At 33.7% G+C, this 6696-nt stretch overlaps 1 non-coding gene across 1 annotated transcript; it reads left to right on the forward strand.

Moving 5' to 3' along the window:
- The first annotated feature begins 1233 nt into the window (after window positions 1–1233).
- Window positions 1234–1302, forward strand: LOC115894639. Its single transcript, XR_004054784.1, has one exon. It is a non-coding gene; the product is annotated as a small nucleolar RNA SNORD38 (small nucleolar RNA).
- Window positions 1303–6696: the final 5394 nt, after the last annotated feature.

The following is a 6696-nucleotide window of genomic DNA, read 5'->3' on the forward strand; positions in this document are numbered from 1 at the left end:
AACATCAATGACAAAAATATGTATTCCATATATAAAGCTTTAAAAGTAAGGTGTTGCCCTGAGATTACTTTCTACACATACCCCCTTCAAAGAAGTTTAATAATATTTCACACTTAAATGAAGACATACAAATGATACAGTTAACACATTCTCTCTCTCTTTCTCTCTCACATACACACGTATATATATGTTCTTTTTAAAATTCAGAATACTAATAACAAATAAGTCCTTGAGGGGAAAAAAGAAAAAAAAAGCTCTTTATATGCCAAATTACTGAGAAAATGTTCAGCTATTTTTTTCATCTTTTTTTCTTTTATACAGAGAAACTCAGGTATAAACTTCTAGCAGCATTTTGATCAGATTTAGAAAATAGTTGAAAGAGGAAGAACAAAGGGAGATGATAGAAATGGCAGAAAACTTAAGGCATCTTTGGATGAAAAAATAACCTGAATCAAGAAAATGTAATTTTTGATGGTGATTACACTTTGAAGAAAATAAAGTGGATTGAGGAGACAGATATGACTGGGCAGGAAATTAGATAGGGTGGACAAGATGGCCTCTCTAAAAGGGGCTATTGAGCTGATACTTGAATGATAAAAAGGAACAGGCTATCAGAAGTTATGAGTCAAGTGTTTTTCAGAAATAGGAAAAGAAAAAATAATGGAAATAGGAATAACCCATTAGAGAAAATGTGAGAAGGCTTACATGGTTGGAACAAAATGAATAAGGGTAAGTTTCAGAAGAAGAGAGTAAAGACAGAAAAATATAAGGTGGGAGGAGATAAAGAGTTTATACCTTATTTTGAGTCATGGGAAATAATTATTGGGTTTTATGCTGGATAATATCTGTGATCTGAATTAGAATGTGAAGATTACTGCAGGTGTCTTGCAGGTCATTAATAGTTTTGGGAAAAAGAGAATGTTTTAGAACTGTTAGCAGGTTACTGGAAAGTTTATGTAAAAGATGTTAGATACTTTAGTAGGATCCAGGCAGTACTGTTTTAAGAAATAGTTCAGTTTGGATACTGTCTGAAAGAATAAATAGCAAGAGTATATAAGGTTACAATGACTGGAAGGATCCAGGAGAAAGCCTAGTGTTCTGGTCTGAGAGGCTGGGTAAACGGAAGTAGTATTAACTATGTTGTATGAAACACACAAAAGCAATTTGTGAGTGGAGAAACACCAGAATTTAACACTCAACATTCAAGGCCAAATATTGGAATTAATAAATTAATCCCAGTGATGAAAACTTTGTCAAGTTATGCGACTGACATTAAGTGATGATAAAGTGTGTTTGAGGAGAAAAAAATAAATAAATCCACCTATTGGGAAAGTGTTGTTTGACAAGAGAAAAATGACAAGAACTGAAAACAGTTGTTCTCCATCCCTTTGTGGTCTGGAGTAGACAGAAGAGCAAAGGTACAAAGAGTCATCAGCTGGTAATCCTTGAGGGATACTAAGAGAGTGTGGTAACATGGAAACCAATGCCAATATTTCTAGAATAAGAGTGTCAACTGTGTGAATGCTGGTGGGAAAGTTGAATATGGGTAATAGACTTGAATAGACAATATGGTGCACATTGGTGACCCTATAATAAATTTCAGAGGTGTAGTGACAAGGATGAATGGAGGAGATTGAAGAGAATGTGCAGTGGATGAATGGGGAAATTGTTTCTGAGTCCTTTAAAAAAACTTTATTCTAAAAAGGGACAATATTTACTTGGTAGTACTCAGAGAAGTATCATGTTCAAGAATATGGGACCTATTATAGGAAGTGATAGGTAAACAGTAATGTGTTTCCAGATTATTTTTCCAGTCAAAAACAAGGTGGGAAACAACTTTCTAGTTTGCAAAGTAATTAATGTAAATAATAGATTCTTATTATAATGAAATACATTTAAAAAGTCGGCATTCCAAGAGACAGTATTTTCAACAAATTTGTTTTTATGCTTTTATTTTTAACAATAATAGTTAACATTAATAAAGTAACTGCATTATTTTCTTATATTTTGGCTGATGAGGTTCTTTGAACTTTTCAAAAGTCTATTAATTGAAGACTTCCGCTCAACTCCCTCCCCATATTCTAGGAAGGATAGATAAGTATAGGCGTGTACATATTTCATTGTTATTACATCATGTCCTGGTCTGACCAAGTATCTCTTTTAAAGCACTGCTAAAACTTGTCTACATTTTATAATTGAGGTGAATGTCAGCAATTTCATCACATTACAATCTTTTGTTATTAAATGTATTATACTGAGATGTGTGATTTCTGTATCCTCTAATAGAAATATTTCTAATAGCAAACATTTCTCTTTTTCTAGAGTCAAAATCAAAATTTGTTTCCTCCACCTTGTTGAAACTTATGCAAATATCTCTCGAATAAATAAATTGGCCCAAACTTTGTGGAATTTTGACTACTTCATAATTGTTTATGAAATACCTCTATTTTCTACCAGATGCAGCAAAGAGTGTCACATAATAATGACTAGAAGGACCTCTGTCATGTAAGGCAGAAATTTTCTTACTTCTCATGCATTTTGGTCTGTTTTGTGTTGCTATAAAGGAATACCTGTGGCTGGGTAATTTACAAAGAAAAAGATTTATTTGGTTCACATCTCTAATAATCTATAAAATTGAATATTGACCATCTGCATGTGGTGAGAGCCTTAGGCTGCTTCTGTTACAGGTGTTACCAAGAAATAATTTTTAGGCAGCTAGAAAGGGTGAAAGTTCCCAGTGGAACTTTAATAAAAAAGCAACTCCCAAACCATGTCTTCTCTATCAGAAAGGGGCTTGAATAACCAGACCTGAAAGCACTGATATGCAAATACTGGCAGCTAGAAGCCAGGTCCACCCAATATGGTGGCTCCCACCCTCTTTTCCTTGTCACCAGGTGTGCCAGGTGTCATGCCAGCCTCCAGATAAAACCACATGTGTGGGACAGCCAGGCTTTTTGCAGGCTGCGTAGAAGGCACACCTGGTCAAACCAATCCGCTAGTCCCTGTGTAAATCAATCACCACCTCCTCCAGCCTCTGTGCAAAACCAGTTGCATTCCACCAAAAACCAGAGACCCTCTTTTGAGTTTTCTCAACATAAGGACACTATTTCTCTCACTTTTCTTCTCTTTCCATTAAACTTTCTGCTCCAAAACCCACTCCTCATGTGGGGGTATATGTCCTGAATCCTTTCTCGATCAAGACCAAGAGCCAGGGTATATATCCCGGACAACAGAGACACTTCACTTCCACTCAGGGCAGAAAGCAAAGAAAGCCAGTGTGTGCAGAGATCACAAAACAAGAAAAGAAGAGAGAGAGCAGGGAAGCTCCAGGCTTTTTTTCAAAACAACCAACTCTCAAGGGAATTAATACAGTGAGAACGCATTCACTCCCCCCACCCAAAGAATGCTGTTAAACTACTCATAAGGGATCTGGCCCATAACCCAAATACCTCTCATTAGACCCTACCTCCAACATTGGGAATCAAATGTCAACATGAGGTTTTGAGAGAACAAACTTGCAAACCATAGCACCAAGTCACAAAATGCTACAGCGGAGATGGAGAATTGAAGATAGAGATTAGTCATGTGAGAGGACAGTTCTGGAGCCAATGAGTGAGAATAGGATCAAGGACACAAGTCAAAAAGCTGGTCTGAAATAGAAATAAGTACAGGCCATCTTTTGTAACTAATGAGAAGAGAGTTTATGGGTAGAGATACAGGTAAATATGGAAATTTGATGGTGAGTAGAGGAAATTATCTTCTGAAAGTTTCTATTTACTCATGAACGTCTGAATAAATACCATAAACTCAGAGTAAGAAAAATGCATAAAATAGGACGGTGGAAAAGAAGAACAAAGGTGAAATATTTATTTCAATTCGTGGAGAAAACAAAGCACATATACTAAGAAATATGGGAAGATTAGCATTGTATGGAGTGCCCGATTTCCGCTTGGATTTTGCTTTATATATGTAAAATGAGACCAATTGAGATTTTTGCATTTTTCTCAAGCTTCTCAGAGCCACCAGGTTGAGGCAAGAGGATTGAGTTAAACCAAGGTAGAAGTTGTAAAAAAGAAGAGCGTGGTATTCAACACTGTATGCAAAGAAGTAATTCTGAAGGTAACATTTATTTGATTTTTAAATTTCTTGAAAATAGTTATTTAATGGGAAAATATTTATTTAGCAAATAATTTTAAACTGCTTCTTGGTATCCAGTCAGATGGTTAAAGATGGAAATGAATTCCAAGTTCTATATTTCAGAAGTGATCTTCTAAAAGTATGAACATACGTTCTGCCTTCTTTTCATTATCTAGTTTCATGGTTACCTGTAAGAGATCTGTTATTCTATCTCTAGTTATTAATATTAAAATTTTAAAAATGACCTTACATTGTAATTAAACTTTATAACTCATTTACCTTACATTGTAATTAGCTTGAGACTTCTGGAAACAATTATTTCTTGACATAGATATTCTAATCTAGTCATAGTTACCACATTTATTTAGATACACATGTACATTCTCTACACTGTTAATATAAACTCATTGTTCTCTATTAGGCCTTTCTCAATCATAGTATGAGACATTCAGCTTTCAAAATTTCAGACACTTTTAAATACATAATCTTTTTAATGACTTTGGTTATGGATGATACAATTATGCTTTACCTGAAGTATTTGAAATGAACTTTGCTAATCATATGCATTTTAAGTTTCTTTGTCCAAAGATCATATCTTTCTCCCCTGGGCTTTTTTTGAAATCTAAGATGTCAAAACCAATACCTAAAACTATTCAATTTCCTTCTCTTTGACCAAACAGTTCATCCTTTTGAGGCATAATGTAACCAATATAGTAATTTCAACATCATATCTCTAATTTCTAAAACAGTGTAAAATTATATAAATCAGATTCTCACGTTACTAAATGATGCTTCCTACAGTGATCTCCTTTGGCTGTTAACGCCTCCCAACAAGTACCTTCCTGCAAATTTTACAATTTGTCAAAAAAATAAATAAACTCTTCTTCTAAGTGAGAAGTCAGCAAAATGCCCACATAACACGCCGCTTTTGTTTTATTTTATTTTTGGTCGCCATGAAAAATTTCAAAATGTTTCTCAAGAATGAACAGGAACTAACACTTTTTGAGCACTTACTGAATATTGCACTATCAAGACAATATTTTATGTACTATTTGGGGATTAAAAAATAAAGTTTTAAAAAGATCAGACTGGTTATTTTAATAGAGGTGAATAGATGTTTACTATTTATACTCTTACACACGTCACTGATGTTCCTCTAATAGGCGAGAAAAGAGTGAGTTACCTTTTCATCTCTTCCAACCATTGCCTTGTTTTAGTTACATTCAAGCTTTCAAATCATTTTTCTTTTAATTCTATACTTTCCCTAAAGATATATAAATGTTATCTGAAGCAGTATTAGTCCAATATAAGTTACTTTGCCATTATTAGAACCAAAAGCCTCTCCTAACACTTAACATTTAATTAGTTTTTATATTATAAATTCACCTAAAAAATAAAAAATGGAAAATTTATATCAAAATAAAGTATTTGAGTTTAAGCTTCTTTACTCTTAGTTATTTCTTAGAATAAAAGGTAGTTTGGAAAACAAATTTACAAATATAATATTGAAACAAAGTTTTTGCTAGTGTTTTTCTAATTACTTTCATAGAAAGTATTCCATATGTATAAACAATTAAAATAAAATTCATTTAATCTATGATTTCCTATATAATTTCATGTAAGCCTATTTAATTTTTTCAAGAGAAAAATGCTGCTTCAAAATCTGACTAAATCTGAAAAGCATTGCAGATGGTAAGATATGATAACTTGATTATTATCATCAATATTTTAATGATATCTAGCAGGAGTATGTGCAAAAGAAGAATGAATGTTCACCTGAAAAAGTATTGAATATTTTCTGTGATCATAATTTCTATGGTTATCATTGAATAATTAATTGAGCTACCCACTTGAACAAGTTATGCTGCTTCCTAGAAAATAAAACAAGGGTCCGGGCGCGGTGACTCACTCCTGTAACCCCAGCACTTTGGGAGGCCGAGGCAGGTGGATCACGAGGTCAGGAGTTCAAGACCAGCCCGGCCAAGATGGTGAAACCCCATCTCTACTAAACATACAGAAAAACAAATTAGCCATGCATGGTGTCACTCACCTGTAATCCCAGCTACTCCAGAGGCTGAGGCAGAGAATTGCTTCACCTGGAGGGGTGGAGGTTGCAGTGAGCTGAGATCATGTCACTGTACTCCAGGCTGGGCGACAGAGCGAGACTTCTCAAAAAAAAAAAAAAAAAAGAAAACAAGAAAAGAAAAAACCCCACCTTATCTGTTATTTCAATTAATTGCAATTTTACAGAGGTGTCATCACTTCACTTCTTGATTAAGAAATTTTAAAGTGATATAAAAATTACCCAAACATTCTTTAGAATTTGTATATTGTATATAATAGATACACTGTAAATAATCTATTTCTACTTTCTTGTCATTTCTACATCAAGTTTATATTTTCTGGGTTCTTGATTCTGGTACATTTAAATATTTTCATATAATTTAATTCAAAATACAGAAGAATGTATTTAATATTTTGGTGCTTACCAAGTTTCTACACTTTAAGGGCTTTTCATTATTATATACAAGGTCACAATATTATTGTGTCCTCAGTTTA

This window comes from Rhinopithecus roxellana, chromosome 18 (genome assembly GCF_007565055.1).
Source record: "Rhinopithecus roxellana isolate Shanxi Qingling chromosome 18, ASM756505v1, whole genome shotgun sequence".
NCBI lineage: Eukaryota > Metazoa > Chordata > Mammalia > Primates > Cercopithecidae > Rhinopithecus > Rhinopithecus roxellana.